The following is a 23,298-nucleotide window of genomic DNA, read 5'->3' as shown; positions in this document are numbered from 1 at the left end:
TGGTCAAGAAGGCTTTCTGAAAGGACAGAATGCTTGAGTTGGGCCTTGGAGAATGAGTTGTTCACTACCCTGGAGGAGCAGAAATAGCATTCCATGGCAAGGGGACACACATGCAAAGACAAGAGAAGTGAAATAATGCGGCACACTCAAGGAGCTAACATGACTTTGACTGGGGAACAGGATATATGTGGGATGAGGTGGGGATAACGTGGGAGAGGGTAGGAGCCAGGTCATGAAAAGACTTGTGAGACCTTGGGCAAGTCACTGAACCAGTTCACCCTCGATTTCCTTGGCTTTGAAGAGAGAGGTTTACCTAGAAGAGGGGGTAGCTGTGACTAGGAGGCTGCCTGTTAGCCATCCTTTGCAGAACCCCGGCTGGAGGCTCTGGCTTCCTTGCAGGACATGGAAGTTTCCACGGGAAGCGCCATCCCACCCAGCCCCACCTCCTTTGGTTTCACACTGCATGGTGTATTCCAAGGACTGCGCTGGCATTTCAGTTTGAACACTAAGTGGTGACTCAGAATGAACAGAAGTGTGGACAACAGTTTACTAAGAAGGCAGCCTTCGGTGTGACAAATCAGAGTGGGCTGCTGGACTGTGCAGTACTCATGAGCTAGGCGGCTTAGAAATAGCACATACCATTGCAGTGGGCAATTGATTCATTTCTTGTCCTGTCTTGCTAGGCAGGGTGTCACATACAAAGCCAGTCAGACCCACAGTCCATCCAGGCCAGGGAAAGTGTTTGTCCCAAATACCCTGGGAAGTACCCCCAGCATCCCTTGAATCTTACTACTCTATCATGCAGGAATACAACACTTCCTTGAGATTATTCATACTTTTAGTTTACTTAACCTCTCACAGCCAAAAGACTGCAGTCTGTAGAGAGTTTAGAGTCAGAAAATGAGCTTCCAGATCATCAATCCCAATACTGTTTTTTAATATAATGTTAAAAACCAACAAATATATTGATACCTGTTGGGTACGAAGAAGCAAGGGGCTAGATACTGTTGGAGACATAATTAAGACGTCATTCCTATCTAAGATATTCGAATTCATGGAAACAGAGAGTAGAATGGTGGTTGCCAGGGGCTGGGGGGGAGGGGGAAATGGGGAAATGTTAGTCAAGGGTACAAAGTTTCAGTTATGCAAGATGAATAAGTTCTGGAGATCTAACGGCATGCTGACTACAGATAACAATGCTGTATTGTATACTTGAAATTTGCTTAGAGGGTAGATCTTAAGTGTTCTTACCACAAAAAAAAAAAAAGAAAGAAAAAAGGAAATGGTAATTATGTGAAGTGATGGATATATTAACTAGCTTGATTGTGGTGACCATTTCCCCATGTACACATATACCAAACCATCAAGTTGCATACCTTAAATATATACAATTTCTATTTGTCAATACACACCCAATAAAGGTGAAAATAAAACATAGCAAGACCTTCAAAAAAAAAAGGTGTCTCTCCTGGCCTTAGGTTGAGCACAACCTTAACTAAGAGTACAGCCTAAGCTTATGCCAGAGGCTAGGAGGCCAGCAAAGCTGCTTGGCAGACAAATTAGGATTCAGTTTGTCTTTGACAAAAGAGACGTCAAATGGCAGGGCGAGATAATTGCTGTATTCGTGATTTAAAGTGATTTAAAGTAGGGACTTCCATGCCTACCTGCTGTTCCTGTGGTCCTCAATACAAATAGGACCACAGGAAAAGCATGTAGGCTTGTGAGAAACATCCCCATCTGCAGATGAGAAAACTGAGAGTGGAAAGAATTTGAGTGGCTTGGAAACACTTGATAAAAGGCAGAGCCAGGATTTCATTCTGTGTGCTTTCCACACTGCAAAAGCTTCCTGCCAGGTGACTGAGGGCTTCAGTTCAGAGGAGGGAGAAATCGTGAAGCTGAGCTGGGCTGGAAGGCTCAAAGGGGCAAGCCCATCATTTGGTCCACCAATAATTATTAAGCACCTACTCTTTGAGAAGCATTATTCTGAGCAAGACAGAGAAGATCCCTGTCTAGGTGGGGCCTGTGGAGGAGGACTTAAAGAGATGGGGGAGAGAGGAACAGGGGAAAGGACACTGCAGGTGTACGACTCATTCTCTTAAGTGATCCTGGCTCACCCTCACATACCTGCCTAAAACGCCACCACCTCTCTGTCTCCAGTATGGTCTGGGACCACTTCCCATTTGCTGTTCCACCAATCCTTGCTTTGCTCTCCTGATTTCTGGACTCCCACTTTGCACCTTGCCCCCATGGCACTCTCTTCCCCTCAACCCCTCAGACGGTCAACTCACCTGGGTCTGCTGTGCGCCTCCAGATCATATTCTACATACCGCATCTGCAAGTAAGAGGCCCTGGGACAGCACACTCCCTAAAACCCCTGTGGGAATCACCCTAGCTGAGCTGGCCCCACTCACTCACCATCTCACAGGGGAAGAGCAGCTAGACACAGAAAATGCTGCAAGAATTTTTGAGAATGACTGAACCCACATGCTGGAGTGAGAATGACAGATTTGCCCATTAACTTACACACACACACACACACACACACACACACACACACACACACGCATGCAAATCAATTGCCAAATATGTGTCTGCGTGTGTGTGTATCAGATAAAACTTTATTTCCCCTTATTAGAATGGAAGCTCTAAGAGCAGAGATTTTTAACTCTTTTTTTCTCCAGAAGAGGGTCCTAGCCCCAATGAGCACATTCTGAATGAAGGAATCTGTGCAGCGTGAGGAAGCCTTTCACAGGGAGAGATGTCTGCGCTGAGATGTGCTTGGATGAACCTGCTCTGGGGCAGAAGTGAGCCTCCTGGCCTGGGTGCCAGGCTGATGCCCCAGCTCCATGAAGTAGTGGGAAACCACTCTTCAAAATAAGGGGATGGGAGGATTTGGATGTTACAGGAGATAAAAAACATCCAGGAGAGAAGGGAGAAGGTGGGAGTTGGGCTCAGAACTGCTCTGGGGAAGAATCATGGGAAAAGAAGGCCCCATTGAGGGCCCTGCAGGAAAGGGGTGAGGAGGAGAAGAAATTTGTCTAACAAATTTTATGAACCATATTTTGAGCCATATTTTGATTATTTTGAACCATATTTTGAGTATTATGTGGTGTAAACCTCCTCATGTGACTCCCCTGGACTCCTTCTCTTGTGGAGTTGTAATCAGTGGAGAACGTAGAAGAGCTCAGAGCAGAAGGCAGTGACAGCTGACAGCAGGCTTCCATCTATAGCTTGTGGGCTCTGATATAAACTCACAGGTGCCCCCCCAGGGCCTGGCAGGGACCACAAGTCAGCGTTTACAGAGCAGACGCTGCCATGGCCCAGCTTGACCCTCTTCTTCCACACTCTTCTCTGTGTTCCACACTGTTCTTGTCCAGTGCTGTTGGACTGGGATGGGCATTGTTCTTGTTTTAGGACCCTTATTAATATTTAAATCCATTAATTCGGTCTCTGCTAATGTGGTTACTCTCAGGTACCAAGTGTTCACCAACTGGGTTTGAAGTTTAGATGGTTCTCCAAATGTATTCTGAAAGACACTGGCTGCTGGTCTATTACATAACCTAGAAATGGTTTCTCTCTCTAAGATGACTACATGTGTCTTTCTGCCATCTGTATTACCTGCTACCTTGCAATGGTTAGAGACTTCTACCTTCTTTTTTGACAGAAAGAGCCCCTTCCTGATCGGAGTCCAATGGGAACCTGCATCTCCATAATACAGCACCATAACTCTTCCCACTTAAGCTTAGAAATGTATGTTCCCACAGCAGAAGCCTTGGGGAGTTATCATAACCATTCCAGGCCCAATAAGGAGTACAGCCTTCAGAACTCGCTTCAAAGAATACTTGAAGATTCACCACTTTACTCTGGTGCATTTCTGGGACTGAACACCAAATGATTACTGGATAGATCAGCTCAAGTTATAAACTTAAGTTTGATTAAAAGAGGAGTAAATGTTGAATTAACAGATAACTTGGACTAGAAGTTCTGCTGTTCTTGCATGGGCTTTCATTTTTCCTGTGAGCGTGGGGTGTCATGGTCTGAGATGCTATTGAAGAGGTGTCCCAGACCATGAGTCTCTGGATCTAGACCCGAGCCAGCATGCCTAACTGCCATGCAGAGCCTTCTGAGAACCCATGTTCCAGACTTCAACATGATAAAACCCTGCAGTTAAGAAGAATGAAACCCCAGGGGCAGCCACTCAGCTATCCAAGTGTGGCTAAGCAAGTTCCATGCTGGAAAAAAATGGAGTGTCTTCCACAGAAAGACAACAGATGAGATATCTGCATTTATCCTTCCTGTGTTCAAACTTGTAGAAATTCTTTTTTTTCTTCCTTGTAGGAGTTACTTAAATGGACTTCATTTTCCAAGTAGGTAGAGTCCGCCGCCTCTCTTATTGGGCCAGACTACTGCACTGCCAGGACTCAAAAGCCAGCGCAAAAGGTTAGCTTTCGCCGTCAAAGTCTGAGTAACGTGTTGGCAGCTGGTAGAGACGCTTCCCAGGCGTGGGGAGCTCAGAGCATCATCTTGCGATGAATTCAGGCAGTGGGTTAGTCTTCACTCCCGAGCTGCTGGAGCCTCCTTGCCTTGCAGCCAACACAAAGCTTGCAGTGCATTGTCCATTACAGCTAGTGGCCATCAGCTGAAGTTCATCTAATCCCCAGGGAGTCTGTGTGTGTGAGGAGCATCTACAAAACCCCCTCTAAGCTCTCTTAACTGCTGTGGAAACCTGGACACTCGTTAAACTGGCTTCTGACATTTCTGCCTGAAGAAATCAATCAGACCAACTCTTCTCTGCTATTGGGAAACAGCTCCTGGTTTTGGGTTCCCTAGGTCCATCCTTTTCCACCCTCCCCTTAGGTTAGGAAACATTTTCCATTTCTGAGAACTTGAGAACCACAGTTTACTATGACAATACCGAATCATCACAAGACAACCACTATCTTGGGTAGACAGCCCTTACAAAGAACACAGGGAACTCTTTCACAATAATAATCAGTAACATGCATTGATCACTTACTATATGTCAGGTATAAATGCTCTATTTGAGTTATCTCACTTAATTCTCACAATTTAAGTCTCACAAGCCATATAAGTTGAGTTGTTGCCTGAGACTAAGAAAGGTTGAGTAGTTTCCCCACAGTCACATGGCTAGTAACTGGGGCTCCAACACCTGATTTCTCTTATTCTAGCTCCTGCGCTCTTGCTCTCGTTTCTGGGAGGTGGGCTGCTGCCACTATGAAATCCCTTTTACTGGTAGGGCAACTCAAGGTAAATGACCTGCCCAATAGATAAGGTCAACCAGGTGGTAGTTCCCAACCCTGATTGCTTGTTAGGATCAATTGGAGAGTTAAAAACACAACAACAACAAAATGCCCAGGCTGCATCCTTAACAAATCTGACTTAATTGATCTGGGAAGGGGCCCCAATATTAGTATTTTTAGAAAGCTTCCCAGGGGGTTCTAAAAAATGCAGTCAGGTTTGAGAATCTCTGACAAATCTACCAACTCCCAGTGCAGAGTTTAACCAACCAAAAAGCTTCACTGATCTCATATCCCCACCGGTCCAGCTGGAGAGTGCCTAGGGGGTACAGTTAGGTTACCTGACATACCTGAGAGAGCTGAGAACGCTTGCTCAGTTTGCTCATCTGTAAAATAAGGAGATTGAAAGCTTGCAGAACTACTGATTACATCTGAGCTTGTAAAATGCTCATCCTAACACAGGGTAAGTGCTCAGTGAATGGCAGTGGGGTGGAGACAGTTGTCACCATCTTAAGGCAGTTGTTTCTGAACCTAGTCCAGATCTCACAGCCCAAGGGCAGAACCTCATCAGCCATAGGCACTTGGAACAAGTGCCATCACTTTTGTCAAACTCTAACTCCTTTGAGTCAGTCCTGGACACACACACACACACACACACATGCACACACACACTCACATCCCAGCATCTTCACACCTACGTATGTGTCCAGGAAGTGGCCCCTTCAGCAACTTTCTGTGTGGATAAGCCATGATGACAGATAAGTGAGGCATCCTGGGGTTATCAGTGGAATCATTGCAGTTTGCACTGTAGCTCTGAGTATGCAGAGGTCCACGGCAGGATCTCCCAACATGGAGGAAACACAGAGAGGAATCTCTTATTACTCACTTGCCTGATCATTTCCACTTAACACACAGTGAAAGCAGAACTTTGTGACACACTTGCTCTGTCTGGGCAAAAAAGTTCTGCTTTTTCTGGGAGATCTTGGAAAAAGAAAAAGTCCCAAAAACTTGGCCATGAGGGAGGGAGAGCTTCTCAACATTTCATCCACTCAACTAGTGTCCGTGGTCAGTTTCCTCACCTGAGAGCCATTCGTCTGTGTGCCTGGCACTGTCCTCGGGACCAAGACCTGAGCACAAGTTAGAGATGTCACTGCCCTGGAGTTGGCAATGGTCCTGGGGAGAAAACAGGTAAAGAGGCAACGCCAGGGCTACCAATTAGGGCCCCTTTTCTGGGATACCTAAAAACCTTTCTATTCTGTCAGTGAGCACCCTGTTTCAGGAATCTCATGGCATTGTTGATATTCAGCCAGTATGCACTAGTATAGCCAGAATGGATACTGAACTATATTTGAAACACTTCTGAATCAGTTGGCAAACTGCTGTTGCCCTGACCATCCCCGCTGCCTGCCCCCACTACCACCTCGAAAATGCAGCACTGAAAGGGTTAACGCCTGACACACAAGAGGTCCCCAGGACAATGCTCTAGCACCACCCCAGCCTTCTGATTGGTTAGTGCCTGTGGTGAACATGTTGTCCAATGTTCAGAATTTGACCCCTGCCTCTTGGTAAGTGGCAGCTTTAGAGTTCTTAGAGAGAGGTCTTAGGGTAATCTACTTGCAAGTTAGAGATTAGGGACCTATCTTGAAGCTGCACATGTACAGCAAGTTCAAGGATGTTACTTAGACTGTATGTCTATTTCGGATAGCTTAGGGTTGCTGATGGCTATTTTAAGGGCCTAAAGTCCTTACCTATACAAACCACGTCTGAGAAATGCTCCTACTCTAAATTTAAAATTAGGATGCCTACATTTCCAGGAAGACCCCCACACACAAAGAAAAAGAAAACTAACTCAATATATGGAATTCCAAATGAATAAGAAAATAGTTGCCATTTAGAAAGATTAATAATAGGTTTCTATTATATGTGAGCCTTCCCCTGACCGGGAAATGTATCAGGAATTAGCAAAATATGACACAGCCCCCATAGTTTGCACCTGAGAGCCAGCTCTGATGGCTGCCTCCGAAAGTTACTATGTCCTACCAGGACAGTAGCATTGCCCAGGGAGTGCCCAAGAAATGATGATTTAATGATGGACAATGTGGTCCCCATGCCTGAACCCTCAGACCCACTCCTTGCTCTTTCCCTGCTCTGCTCTGTGTCACGTCCCCTAACCCCACATTGTCTCTTGGCTTCCTAATGGGCCTAACCAATGGAAGCCAATTGAAAGGTAACTGGAGAGCAGAGTAAGGGGGAAGCCAGAGTATTTCTCCTCCTTCCTCTCTGCCTCAGGCAATACCCAGGGCTACAATCTATAACTGCGAAGGTACCAGCTCCCATAGGACAAAGCTGCCAGCTTCTACCAGGAAAATGGTCCCAAGGCTCTTGCAATTCTATGTCTTCTGGCTTGTCCTCTCTGGCTTTCAGCTGTTGGTGGTAATCTTGGGTTGCCTCACTGGCTGGCTCCTGTTGGCTTGTCTGCATACCCATCATTTAGCCAATTCCCTGAATAAAATTCCCTCTGTTCCATTCTGCATGGTTTCTCTTTTCCCAGTTGGACTCCGACTGATACACTGACTAACTGGGCTCTTCAGAGCATTCCTTCCCCTCTCCAGTCCTCAGTTTCCTTGTTTGTAACTGAGACTGGAGGAGGCACTTAGCAAGCTCCCTGGTATCTAGCAATGTGGGGCCCTGAACACTGGGGGACCTCCAAGGATTGAAATGCCTTTTGCACTTCAGGATGGTCTAGAAACAAGTACCTCATTTTGTTTTTCCTGAAGTCATTTTCATTTTGAACTGCAGCTTCAAATTCTTTCTTTGGAAACGGGCAGGGTAAAAATATTAAAGAATGTGTTTTGAACTATGCCATTTTAAAAGCAATAGGTTCACTGTCTCTTTCTTGTGCATTTCACAGTTTGGCATTTCCTTATGTTTTCTTTAACTATGTGCTGGAGGTTTAAATGATTTTTCTCTCATCTTAATACTCTGTCATTTGGTGATGTGACGTGTTGTGGTTGTATTCCCAATTTTTCTTTTTGCTTTAAAAATTTTTTTTTTTAATTTTAGATTTTGGCCATATAAATCATCATCTTTATGGATTGAGAGATTCTCATCATTTAGTTTTTCCTCAAGCCCCCATCTGTGCCCTGGATCATTTTAACTGCCTTTCTCTACATCCTTGGAAATACTTAGATGTCGTCTATGGCTGCTATAGGTGAACACTCAGAAGATATGCATGGCCTTGAGATTTAGATGGAAAATGCTTCTGTTGGTTTCCCATTTTCCTTCTCTAAACACTATGTTGTATGCAGCCCCTCACCTCTACATTGACCCCATTCCCCAGGCAAGGTCCCACTAAGCCTGGCATGGAACAGCCCCTGTGGTCCTTGCTGGGCCCTCTGGAGCAATCTTGGTGGCAAGGCCTGTGGACTTCCTCAGCTGCCTCCCAAGCTTCTGGAGAGGCAAGACTCAGGCAACCAGAGAGCTAGAAGCACGTGTCATTCATAGCCAGATCCTTGGCAGGAGTGATTCAGCAGGCAGTGACGCATCAGCTTCTTAGAACTGGATTCTGAGAGGAAGGAAGGATGGCTGCACATGTGGCCTCATAGAAGCCACCCAAGGGTTTTGGAATCAGATATGGTTCCATTGAATACTCAATGTGAAAACTTCTGTAATAATAATGATCAACAATATTTGTTAAGCTCTAACTATGTGACATGCACTGTGCAGAGTTCTCCTGCATGCATTATCTTATTTAATTCAAATAGTCATATGGTATAGATTTTACAGATGAGGAAACAGGCTGAGAGCAATTAAGCAACTTGACCAATATCATATAACTAGAAAGTGATAGAGCCAGGAAATCCCCCAGGTCTATCTGCTTTTGCAGTCTCTCTGCCACACTGCAAGTGATTTAAATTTTCTAAGCATCAGTTACCTTGTCTTTCTCATTAAGATATTAATATGACTATCTTACAGTATTATTTCACATTTTCTCCCTCTGTCTCTCTTTCTCATCTAACATTTGCTGAGTTTAACATTTGTTGAGTTTCTATTTTATCTATGCACCGAGTTACATCTGGGTAACAACAGGATTTGCTAGCTAAAAAACAAACAAAAAATCAAGTAGTTTCAAATAATTCAATAAGTGTGCAAAATTTACTGGCTGAGTGGAAAGTATTTTGGAAGTCTCTCTTAGGTGGTACGTGGGCCTGGACTCAAATGGGTCCTCAAAATGCACATAAAGAATTCGAAGCACTGTAAAACAATGGAGGCACGTTCTCCCCTGCCCCTCACACACCCTGTTCGCAAGTGTGGAGTACTGGAGTAGCAGAGCAGCTGCAGGAAGGGGCCCCAGTCGGAGCAGAGAGCAACTCAAAGGGCACAAGTGAAGGCATCAGATCTTGCCTGTGTCTTATTCGATCCAAGGCTCTGATGGAGAACTGCAGGTCCTGAGGCAGTGGGCTGGCACCAGAAAGTTATTTGGAGGTGGCTGGAACCAGACCAGCAGTAGCAAGACAGCAATCCCTTTCCATTTGAGAATTTAACACTCAAGATCTCAAGAATTGAGGAGTATACTGAGGGGTCTTGAGGGAGAGAGGGATGGGAGGTTGGGCAGAGTACGTGAGCAATATTTTGCAGGGCCACCATTTTACTCACTCTCTCGAAAATAAGCGCATCTCCTGGTTGCCTATACGGAGGAACACTTTAGATACATGAAACCAAACTTGTTTATTAGTGGGGGGACAAGCCATCAAGGAAAGAGATAACCTGAATGAGGGAACTTGAAGCAGAAGTTGATAACAGCTCTGACTTTAATGGAGAGATGAGCCTGACAATGACTGGGGCTAGAGCAGGAGCCAATAAAACATTTCTGTACTCAACTCTCTAGGCTTTGCTGCCTTATCTGATTATCTGGGTGATACTCCCAGTGTTCTGCAGGAGGGTGAGGGGACACCTGGTTGCCTTCACGATAGATGTGTCTCAGCAGGAGGTCACAGGTATGGACCATAGATTGTACATTCCTCTAGAGTCCAAATCAGAGAAAAGCATATTAAAAGTTTGTCTTCTCTGATCTCTGGAGGTGGAAGCCTTCAAAGGGAAAGAGCAATCAATTCAGAGCTTTGGAAGCACAATCAATTATATACTAATCTGTGATAAATTTATGTTCCTCTTAAGTAGACGGTATCACCACTTGGCTTTCTTAAGCATTTTGTCAACATTATCTGTGTCTTTGCCTTACTTACAGCTCATAGCAGACAGAAACTGGAAGGAGAAGGCTTTCAAAAACAACCGCCACCACCACCACCACAGCAAGAACTTAATGGGCCTCTAGAAAGAGTAGAAGCCAGGGAAAGCAGCATTTTAGGCAGGACTTCACAATGTTTAGACTATTTTCCACTAGTCTTCGAAGTAAAGCCATCTTTCCCCAACAGAGAATAGGGAGTCTTGGGAAGACGGGTGGGGAGGAGAGACAAATGGGGAATGATAGAAGAGAGAGAGAACAGGAAGAGAAGCATTATTTAGGGAAATATTCCTAGCATCGCAAACATGCCCATATTCAAACTAGCTCGCCTGAACGCCCCCTTCTCTGAGGAGACTTCCTGGAGTCTCTGGGGTCACTACTGCCTTCTTTAGAGGGCCGTATCCCTCTCCTTGCCCTCTATTCTTTACTGAATTGAAACAATTAATTTCAACATCTGTCCTCACCTTTAGATTCTGAACTTCCCAAGAACAGGGAAACATGCCTTCCATGTGTTGATACTGCCTGTGCCCATCACTGTGCTTGCACAAAGCAGGGCTCCTGCCTTGACTGCTGACTGACTGTACTCTTGCCACGTGTGAATGACCCCCTGGCGGGTCTGTAATCTGTCCGACGGTAGGACCATCGTCTAGGTAAGTGAACTCTCTCACCAAGTTAGATCTTTTATTTTCCCTGAAGTTCTTATCTTTGTGGCTTTAACTTCTACATTAACAAAAGCTACAAGTATCCCACATCATTATTACATTTTAAGGATCAGTAAAAAGGTATTAGAAAGTGTGTTCAAAGCATGAGGGTTGTTTTCATCCTAATACTTAGTGAAACACAAAGGCAGACACCCACTTTGTATCTACAGAAGCATGGTGTGTACACACTCACACCTGCCGAAAACTCCCAAAATCAAACTGGTTGATGAGTTAGGATGGTAAGATTGCAGCTGTAGTTTTTCTCTTTAGGAAAAATTGCCTTTATGATGTTTATTTTGTTTGTACAAAGATAAATGAATAAATATACAAAGAAATACAAAATAGATCAGGAGAGAGGGGTAAACAAATATCTCACTTAAATGTCCAAACTTCTGTTACTGAAAGAGCAAGCAATGTTTTCCTAGTTGCACAGAAAAGAGCAGATTGTTTAGAATAGCACAGTGCTTGGGTGTGAGAGGTCTTAAGAGATAGCATCTGAAATTCACTTTACCCCTCCCTCTGGGGTTGTGAACTAGGGTTTGTTCTTGCCCTTCTAGTGGTCTGACTACACTGGTCAACTCAGTATTAAGAAAAGGGCAAGAATTTTCTGTCCATTTCTGGTTGATGACGTGCCCATTAGTCATCTCCTCTCTATCTACTCAGAAACAGCAAATATGCTGGGTGGCACAGGGTCCCTGGGAACCTTGGCAGGGCAACAGTTTACTGTTAGCTGGCCTGGTTCAGGGTGTGAATCCTGAACAAATTCCATGAAACTCCATGGTTGCTAAGAGACATAGTATCTTTAAATGTCAATTATAATTTCCCTCAAAATAGCTCAAAAATCACCTATTGTTTGAGCTTTAAAAGTTGCATTATCTGCTAGATTTAACATGATGTGGATGAAAATCTTGACTTCATCATTTACTAGCTGGGTAACAATGCTAAGTTACTTCTCTGAGCTTCATTTTTCCTTCTCTGTTAACAAAGGGTGGTGATAGGGAACAATTTCATGAACTGCAAAACACTCTGCCCGTATTAGTTTGAACTACTTAATTCACACCAAATGTGAGAATGTATGTGAAAGAGACCGAAAACAAAAAAGACATCAGAATATAAATGATTATCACAGGAGTTCCTGTGCCTCTTTGCTTGTATATTATTTTTGCTATGTTTGAAGTAGATACTAAAATCGGTGTGAAGTGAACATGAGGTGATCTGAAAATCAAAATTAATATTTAGCTCTTAAAAAGGAATTTGGGGATGACTTCTCAGTAATTATTTACTTTACAAAATAATTAACAATGGTTTATTATTATCATGTAATAGTATATATTATTATATATTATAATATAATATATAATATTATATATATAATATATATTATATATATATATAATATATATAATATATTTATATTATTATATATATATTATAATATTATATATTATAATATATTATTATAAGTAACATTATTAAGGACCCAGATATCCGAGATCATTTTAAGTGTGATTTAATTCACAAAATGTTGTTTTCAGCCCAATTTGTAAAGGTATTGCAGCACACCAGGCATATGCTAAACTTTCTGGAGGACACTGGCAATTGAGACTTTAAGTACCAGATAAGAAGGAATTGCAGTTGACCCCTCCATGGTCTGTAAATGGATACCTCCAGTGTGCATATGCTGACATTAACAGCGGGGCCCAGCCATGGGTGTATGTGACTCTGTGCTCTGAACACACAGAAAAACCCCTTCCTTTAGGATCCCTTCCTCACTGACCCCTCTCTGGATTCATCCTCTGGGCTGTGCCCCTTACACCTGTGTCGGGGATCCTCTGGTGGTCCCAGACTCTGGCCCTGGGTACCTTTCTCTTAGTTCCAGCTGGGCATGGTAATGACCCACTCTTTGAATCCATGGTTTAATGAATCCTTGTAGTATTCCTGCTCTTCCTGTCTGTGCCATTCTAACTTTAAATAACCAAACAGCAGCTGCTTGGAATCCAGTTGCCTGGACTTTGGGATTAGACAATCATGGCTCAGATCCTGACACTGACAGTGGCCAATTACTCACCCTGGGACACTGGGCAAGATTACTTCAACATTCGAAGACCTGATCTTCCTCATCTGTAAATGGGGATAATAACATCTAACATGTAATTTTTTTTTTGTATTAAAAAGATAGGGTTGGGCTTCCCTAGTGGCGCAGTGGTTGAGAGTCCGCCTGCCGATGCAGGGGACGCGGGTTCGTGCCCCGGTCTGGGAAGATCCCACATGCCACGGAGAGGCTGGGCCCGTGAGCCATGGCCGCTGGGCCTGCGCGTCCGGAGCCTGTGCTCTGCAACTGGAGAGGCCACAGCAGTGAGAGGCCTGCGTACCAAAAAAAAAAAAAAAAAAAAAAAAAAAAAGATAGGGTTTTTAGCATGGTTATATCATTGCTGCTGTTATTATTATTATTATCATCATATCTAGAATCATCTTAGAAGTAAAAAGTGAATATCAATTTGGTCCCGGTGCAATGATTGTAGTATAGGACTTCGTGGCTATGGGTTTTATACATGTTCACATACAAATGTATATGATGCTCTCAAGAGCACATGGATAATCATCTGTATTCACTTAGAAAACCCTAAGCTGGATAATTAAAAGTTAATTTCTTTTTGACTTTGGAACGCCCTACATGATTTTTTTTCCTGGAGATTTACCTCCAAACCACTTTTAGCTTGGATTAATATGAAAGCAAAATGAGATCTATATTCCCTAACATGCAAGAACAAACTTAGGGAAATGGAGTGGTTCAAAGTAGTTGAGGAACAGAGAGGAAAACGCAGTTGCATGTAGTTTATACACTTGCATCAGTTCACATATAGAGAATCAAAAGCAGCTTGAAAGAGAAGGAAAGGAGTGACTATAATGCTCAAAAAATAAAAAAATAAGTAAACCCACCAAAAAGGAATTTAACGGAGCAAGAGATCAGGAGTTTTCCTGTGGCTATGTGAGAGAGCCAAGAATGTTTGCCTGGAGAGGAAAAGACTTGGAGATCCCTGGTCTCATTCGTCTGAAGTTGTTTTTTTTTTTTTAGCGGTACGCGGGCCTCTCACCACTGTGGCCTCTCCCGTTGCGGAGCACAGGCTCCAGATGCGCAGGCCCAGCGGCCATGGCTCACGGGCCCAGCAGCTCTGCGGCATGTGGGATCCTCCCGGACCGGGGCATGAACCTGCGTCCCCTGCATCGGCAGGCGGACTCTCAACCACTGCGCCACCAGGGAAGCCCCATTTATCTGAAGTTTGATGGGCCATCATGTAGAGCAAAGAGTTTGTTCTGTTTTGTTCCCAAAGGATAAACTGGACCAATAAATGAGAATAACAGAGAGATCTAGTTGGGTTCAACAGAAGGAAGAAATTCTTAACCATTCCAGTGGTTGTGGAAGTGGGGGGCAGGCAGCAGGAGCTGAGTGCCCACATCTTAGGGATGTTGTAGATAATATTTTGGTGGTGGGGTGGTGGTGGGGGGAGATTGGTTGCAGTGAGCTCTCTGATTCTCTGTAGATTTAATAAAATTTTACCAAGATATAGAATTTCTATGTTTTGTTTTCCTGAATATTAAAAGACATAATATCATTTACTAATCTCATCAAATGGATTGCTCCTTATTAAAGTGTGCAAAGAGATGGAATTTGCAACTATGCTATATAAATAAATATTATCTTTGAATGTTGAATATACATAAATATAGAGCAAACATTATTTTTAACGTTCTGAAATAGCTTTGTAGGAGTTATGTAGGAGAAGAACTTCTAAAAATATCCTTCAGTTCTTTAAAGTTTCTTTTTTTTTTTTTTAATAATATGGACCATCTCAAAAACATGAGAGAATTACCAACTGTGAGTTATATGGGACAAATCTTTAAGAAATCCCGATTTATAATAATGCATTATGAATAATTATGTTCATAAAAAACTCCAATTTTGAGGATCTATATGCCATATGTGATGCTAACAGCTCCCTATGAGGTAGATATTTTTAGTAGTCCCATTTTATAGACGAGAAAACTGAGGTTCAGAGAAATCTAGAAATTTGTTCAAGGCCACCCAGCTAAATGTGGAACTGACTCCCAGCCCCTGCTTTTTCCACTGTGTCGCACTTCTTCTTGACCACTTCCTATCTTGCCTGAACAAACACAATTCAGGTCAAATGTCCAAACAACGATGACGTGCCCTGTCACACCTTCCAATTAAACCCTGTAATTTCCAAGTCTGAGGTGGAAATCCTTTGGCTGTATGTTCTTGTCTGGCCTGCCCAGGAAAATGTTTATTTTGAGATATGCCTCTCTCAGAATTGTGGATGTTTTTGACAGTCATTCATACATGGACCATGTTGAACTGGAGGTACAGAGTTACTACTTCATCTCACAACAGAGACCGCCCCTTTGCCCCCTGCTCCCAGTTTGGGTTCTGTTTCAAGGATGGTATTAAGGCTATCAGCAGGTCTGAAGAGACTATAAATAGAGTCCTGGGCTTTAGCCAATTCATCATGTTTATGTTTTTGCGTTGCATTGCAACCGTTGTTGGTAATTATAGACACGTGGGTGAGGATGGGTACTGATGAACAATTCCTCCTCCCAGGTTCCTCTTTGCACAAGCCCAACACTGGGGGTGTCTGAACCCACAATCTCATCATAAGGTCCCTCATGTCTAGTCACTGCTGTGTTTCCTGGCTAACTGATATAACCAGGGAGGATGAAATATCTGAAGGTATTCCACATCACCATCCAGGCTACGACCTGTGTAGTCAATGCCTTCTTTAAAAGAAATAATGTGACATCAAAGGAAAGTTGTTCCTCATCCTACCTGCAGATAGTAAACGCAAGAAAGATTTCCTCCTCTTTGTGATGACAAAGCATTTTCCACAGTCTCTGCAGATAAATATGTAAAGAGGATTCATGGATCTAATTGAAATGATGATCCCCAAGGGAACTCAGTGAAATAAGAGGTGCACTGTTTTCAGTAAATTGTTGTAATCTGTAAAATAATCTCTTTCGGTGCTCCAAAGGTAAAAGAAGGGAGGCGAAGGGAGGTGGGGAGGGGTCACCTTTTCCAGCTTTTCTCTTAATTCTCTGGTGTGCCAAGGGAAAGGGTTGGTCACAGACCAAGGATGCTCCCTGAGCTGCCCATGCAGCTACCAGAACAGTCAGGCACATCTGATTATAACCAGTCAACTGAACTTGGACTGTGAGAAAGAATGGAGTAGAAATAGCTGAGAGAAATAAAAGAAAAAATGCTGTCACCTTCAAGGTACCCATTTTGGAGGACATTCTTCCCCACTCACCATTCTCACTGCATGCCTTTGGGCAACAGCAGCAGAAAGTCAACTAGAGGGAAAGAGAAATTGGGGCCAACTTGTGTGTGGGGGGAACTTGTCCAATTCCCTGTTACATGCCCCTGCCATGTCCTACCTTTGCCCCAACTTGTCTAATTCATATACTCTGATGACAGGCTAAGTAGGTAGCTGTTCAAGCTGCTTAGAGCATCTAGCCAGGGTTGGGATAATATGGTGCATGAAGCCAAGAGGAAAATACCCATTTAGTATCCAGGGACAAGGTTTTGAGGTCAAATAAGTACGTGACAGTTAATTTAAGCAAAAGGTAAGCAAAGAAAGAAGCCATTCACAGAGGACCACATATTGTGTAATTCCATTTATACGAAATTTCTAAAATAGGAAAATCCATAGAGACAGAAAGTAGATTAGCAAGTGGTGCGTAGGGCTGAGGGGCATGGGAGGTTGGACAGTGACAGCTAAAGAGTACGGGATTTCTTTTTCAGGTGGTGAAAATGTTCTAAAATTGATAGTGGTGACAGATGTACAACTCTGTAAATACATCAGAGGGATGTTGGGTAAATTGTATGATATGAGAATTATATCTCAATGAACCTGTTAAGAAATACATTTGGGGAGCTGAGCTGTGGAATACCACAAATACTGAGTAAGGAACAGTGAGATGGAGAATGCTAACAAGAGGTGGTCTGCTGGGCAGTCCTAGGAGGGAGGTCAGAGGTGTTATACAGTTCCAGCTACAGCTCAAGTATTTTGAAAAGGGCTGAGATAGATACTCCCCTCATGTAAAAGACCACTGGAGATCATGATTACTCTAATCATGGATATGATTACCATAATCTACTTCTCCCATTGCAGTGGGATGAATCTGTCTAAAGGTGACCCCGGTGAATCTTGGTCTAATGATAGGATTATAGCTATGGAAAAATTGACTTCTTTTCATTTCTTGAAGCCTCATTAGAAACTTAGTTTGTGTGTTATGATCCTTGGAGAATAACTGCTCTTCCAGGTGGCAGTATTTTTCTATGTTTGCATTTTTTTTCAGGGTTCACTCAAAGAGTTCCAAACTTAGCTAATCATGGAAGTAGGAAGGTGGTTTTAGTTATATTTGAGGAAAAACCAAAAATTACTCCAGTATGTCTATAACAAATAATGAACGAGGAGCCATTTGTATTACACATGATCCACTGCTCGATGCAGTGACATGAGACATTTCATCTAGTATTTAGCATGACCTGGTCCTTCTACAATTCTCCAACCTCATCTCCCACTCTCTGTCTCATAGAGATCCAGAACTATAACCCTAAATGCATGTCTGCATTTTTGTTCATGCTATTCCTTCTATCTACAACATCCTTTCTCCTTCCCCACACTTGGCTAGTTCCTACCTGGTCTTCAGGACTCTTCCAGGAAGACTTCCTTAAATTCTCAGGATGATCTGGGAGTCCTTCCTATGGTCCCATAGCACCCTGTTTATACTCGATCAACACATTTACTACATTGTAATGGGCTTATCTATTTATCTGTTTCCCTACTGGTCTGAAGTCTCCTTAGGGATCATCACCATATCTCTTTGTCCTCAGCTGGGCTAGTTCCCAGCACCTAGTACATTCTTAATAAATGTGTGTTGAACCCCTTTATTTCAAAAAGACTATGCAGAAGTCACCTAGAAAGTTTGGCTAAAGAAATTTGGTACCATTCCTCTTAACCCCTAATATCACCCTAATAATCAGGTCCATTAAAAAGGATCATGGAGTGGCAGGCCATTCTTAGTGTTCCCAAAGCCTTGCACATGGCCAAGCACACATACTAAGCCCTCCTTAAACCGATCTATCTACAGTCCTTCGACTGTCGTATGTTAACTATCTTACAGACAACACCTTTAATACCATAGAGAGTCCTACCCCTAAATTATTTTTCACACACTGAGTTCATATGTTCATTCATTATTTGACAAAAGAACACTAGGGATTTCCCCAAAACAGAGATGAACAACTGTTCAGTTTTGACAGCAGCACCATCTTGGTAATGGAAGATTCATGCAATTGTCTGCATATTCAAATATTAATTTACAAAAATCAGGGGGAAACAGAAAAAGAAAGTGCTGGTGTTAGTGAAAATAAGCAGAGAGATCTCATTAATTTAATAAAATTAAGACAAAAATAGAAATCATTAGGTGTGCTAAAAGTGACCAGTCTTTAGCTGTGATTGGATACTCAAAGGAGGAGAGGTTGATTGTATGTTCAATTATGAATAAAAAGAACAAATTAAAGAGCATGGGTGGAACTTCTCTGGTGGCGCAGTGGTTAAGAATCTGCCTGTCAATGCAGGGGACACGGGTTCGAGCCCTGGTCCGGGAAGATCTTACATGCCGCGAAGCAACTAAGCCCGTGTGCCGCAACTACTGAGCCTGCGCTCTACAGCCCACGAGCCACAACTACTAAGCCCTCGTGCCACAACTACCGAAGCCTGCGTGCCTAGAGCCCATGTTCTCAACAAGAGAAGCCACCGCAATGAGAAGCCCACTCACTGCAAGGAAGAGTAGCCCCCGCTTGCTGCAACTAGAGAAAGCCCACATGCAGCAATGCAGACCCAACACAGCCATAAATAAATAAGTAAGTAAGTAAATAAATAAATAAAATAAAGAGCATGGGTAAAATTCTGGGACTGTAGTGCCAAATATAGTGTCCAGAAGGCAAAGCATAGTTAGCATTTTTATAATTATATTAAAAATAATTTAAAATCCTCCTCTGGAAGTCCTCCTCCATCTTAACCAAACCAGAGAGCATCTATGTCTCTTGCTTGATATCTACACCCTTGATTTTCACTTTTTCATGAATGCGTTATATATCAAAGCAGGAAGTGACTTGTGTCACATTAGAGATTCTTAAAGCCTTTTCCAGTCCCAAGAAACTTTGCAAGGAGTAACACTTTAAAAGGAAATAATAGCCAACTGAGGGCAAAACTCAAAGATTATATCTTGGCTGTAGCTTTACTGCTAAGTGATTAAAAACACAGACATAAGAGTCAGACACATCTAAATCACCTAGCAATGTGTCTTGATCAAGTTACTTAATCCTCCAAACCTCAGTTTCTTTATCTGTAAAATGAGGATAATAATAGTATCCATCCTGTAGGGTAGCTGCAAGATGCAAATGAATGAATATGTTCAGTGCCTGGTACTTACTCTGAGCTTGTAATATAAAAGTCATTGTCTAGGAGGGAAGAAGGATGCTAGAAGAAGAGATGGGAAGGGCTCAACTTGGACTACTTCACAAACTGTCAGGGGCCCCACTGAATCCTGAGTCCTACTGAAACCTCAATGCAGAAACATTACAACTTCTATTATGACTCCTGATCTACCCACTGGGTCATTCTGGCTTCTGCTGGAGTGAGTGGCAGTGTGCTATTTATTTACCTAATGACTCCTTCCAAATCACAGAAGTTGGAAACCCTGACAGTTGTTCCACCCATTACTTTGTTTCACCACCTCTGCACTCAGGAAGGTGTGTCTCTGGTATTGTTGTCACATCTGCACTTTGATTTTTCAGTTGTCTGAGGCTCCCAGCTCTTTGAAATAGGTGATTACAACTCTACAATTATAAAATTAGAAGCGGCTGGGTTTAGGATATGCTGTTAAAAACAACACAGGGGCAGGCTAACACTGTGTGATGGATGCCAGGCACCACAACCTCCTAAAACACACATTTGCCACCCTGGGCTTCTGTGTTTGCTCCCCTGACATGGTCGGGACTGTACCCCGACTTCCATTCTGACAGCTTTCTTGCCTACATTCTTTTTTAACAGTTTACTAGGGTTTAATGACATTATTTATTGCCGTTTAACATTTATTATTTATTACTTTTAGCCTTGCTTATTCAAATATTTTGAGAAAGTCTTGTACTTCTAATATTGCACCAAGACCTGAAACACCCTCAAGGAGCAAGCCCAGTTACAATAGAGCGAGAATCAGGAAGAGGGGCGGGGGGACAGCAACAAACATGGAGGAACAGGAAAGAATGAGATAAAAGAAAAATACTCAAGACTATGATACAAAAGTACCCAGCCCAGGGCCTTGAACACAGTGGGAAGTGCTCCGTAGTTGAAAAGTCTGCAACCTTTCCTGTCTCATCAGGCTCCCCTAGCATTTCTGCTTGTAAAATAAGTTCCAGACAAAATCAGTAGTCATATCAAAATTAGTAGTCCTAAATATTTTGCTGATGCTCTCTCCTTTCATAGGCAAACCTTCTGAATGTACTGTCAACACTCACAGTCTCCATTTCCTTACACCTGAATGCTCCCCACCTATTCTAATCTGACCTCACACCTACTGCCCCTCTGTAGCCTCACTGTAGCTGCTCTCCTTCAAGATCACTGGATGCCTTACCCAGTGGGTGAGTCTCCACCTCCCTGGCTTCCCTGAAGGATATGACACTGTCAACCAGTCTCTTCATCTCAAAACCCTCTTCCCTACCTTCCTTACCACAGTTTTCCCTTCTTCAGTTTCCCTTTCTGGCCCCTCTTCCTTTGCTCACTGCTTTCAGTTGATGAGTGGAAGGATCTATCCTTGATTTTCTGTCCTTCTCACAGGATATAGCCATCCTCTGCCATGATTTTAACTACCACCAACATCCAAACAACTTTCATATTTTTCTGGTCCTCTCTGACCTACTTTTTGAACCTCAAACCCACATAACCAACTGCATGCTGTGCCTCTCCTCTTGGATATCCCACAGGCATCTCAAATGCAACATGCACAAAACTGAATTAATTCTCTCTTACACCCTCTTCTCTCCACATCATCTGTAGTCACTCAAACCAGAACTCTGGGTGTCATCTTAGATTTCTCATTTTCCTTTAACTTCCACTCCCACCCCTGCTATATGTCCACTGGGTCTTCGGATTTATATCTTTCAAAACTTTCTCTAATCCGCACACCCACTGCCTTAGTTGCAATTCTTATGTCTTTCTTGAATTCCTTTAATAGCCTCTCAACTAGTTTTCCTGCCTCCTGTCTTGCCATCTTCTGACCCATTCTCCCCACAGATACCGAAGTGATCTTTCCAAAATGAAACTCTGGTAAGTCACTACCTTACTTAAAGCCTAGCCATCGGCTCCCCATTGCTTACACGGTGGAATAAAAACCCATTTTCAGAGCCTGCCAGGAGCTCTTTGATTTGACTGCGGTATTTCATTACTACTATTCTCCCTTCCCTCTCTACAACGTATATCCTGGGCATCAAGCTTCTAGATGTTCCCCCAAAGCATCATGCTGCTCCATGCTTTTCCATGCTGTTCCATATATTTGCAAATGCAAACAAATTTTTTTTTCCATTTGCCTTTCCATCTCATTCCCACATAGACAAGTGCCTATTATTAACAAAGGCCCCGTCCCTCTCCCCCTCCTCAGACAGCTGACGACTTTCTCTGGTCTACCACAGTATATCTCTGTCAGGTATCTACCACACTTATTTACATGTCTGTCTCTCTGCTAGACTGAAAAACTTAAGGGTGAGGAATGATGTCTTATTTGTCTTTACCCTCACTCCAGCGTGCAGGGCCTGCCATGAAACAGGCGTTTATTCCGTGTTTGATCAGTAAGAGAAGACAGTGCCTCATTATCCTTCGAATCAACCGGAATTGAAAATCCAAGAAGCCACCTTTGACAGCATCAAGTTGCAGTCTCAGTTGCTCAGTCTGAGCAGCTCAGCACAGCTTCCTGAGCCCTCCACCAGTTCAGAAAGCATCCAACCTGCCATGAAGTGTGCACTGCGTTTGCTGAACGGGAGTCAACGTCAATCCCGCTGATAGGGTGGTCTTTGCCTCCTTTCGCCCAATCTCATACCCCGCGAATTGTGCATCTTAAAGGTCACGGTCATAGGTGGTCCTTATCAATCAAAGCATCAGTAGAGAAAAAAATCCCACTCTCGGATATGGTGAGACATGTTGGTTTCAAAACATTGCAGATCGTTAAATGAGTAATGTTAATGTGATCTCAGAATAGTAAACACACTCCCACATGGATAATGATATTACTTGCATTATATGGAAAGGAAAAAAAGCAACATTTGGCTGAAAGGACTATGGAAGAGATGTCTGGATGGGTCATTCAAGTTCTATTAAGACAGGTAAATTGCATTTTTCTAACTGTCTCCCCCGAGTGTGGGCACACACACTCCCAAATCAAATCTTTCCTCTGGGGTAGGGTGTGTGATTTGGGGGAAGTTCAGGGAAGTGGGGAGCACACACATAGAGGAAGAAAACAAAGGCCTTCATTTTCTAAAACTCACTCACTCTGATTGAGAAAGAGTTTCTCAAGAATTGTGAATGTCCTGTACAGGAAGTAACACTTCATCACACGGCTAATGATCAGCCCTGTGCTTGTCAGGGATTGGTTTTTCCCTTCTGTGGTGAGAGGATGGCCCCAGGCAAGCTTGGACACCTTCCCCAACAGCCTGATAGTCATTTGAACGCATTCAGCATCTATCTTCCAGCATGTTTGAGTGCACTGGACCCATTACTTTAATTCACATGGAAGACTCACAACAGTGGGGTGGAGTGGGAGAAGGGTTCTTCTGCAGTTTCAAAAGGTTTATATGGAGCCAAGCTAAAGTCCTGCCCCAAGTTGCCTTTTCTACACCAAAGTAGCTTGCAGGGGGCCTGCGCATGTATCAAGTCAAACAAAATGTACTTTCTTTTCCCCCTCCAGCTCACTTGCCTTTGCTTCTTCTCTCTCGGAGAAGTTCTCCCCCAGAATTCAGCATCTTGAG

The sequence above is a fragment of the Phocoena phocoena genome, chromosome 16, assembly GCF_963924675.1.
Source record: "Phocoena phocoena chromosome 16, mPhoPho1.1, whole genome shotgun sequence".
Taxonomy (NCBI): domain Eukaryota; kingdom Metazoa; phylum Chordata; class Mammalia; order Artiodactyla; family Phocoenidae; genus Phocoena; species Phocoena phocoena.
The sequence above is the reverse complement of the archived record's forward strand: the minus strand, read 5'-3'. Positions refer to the sequence as shown.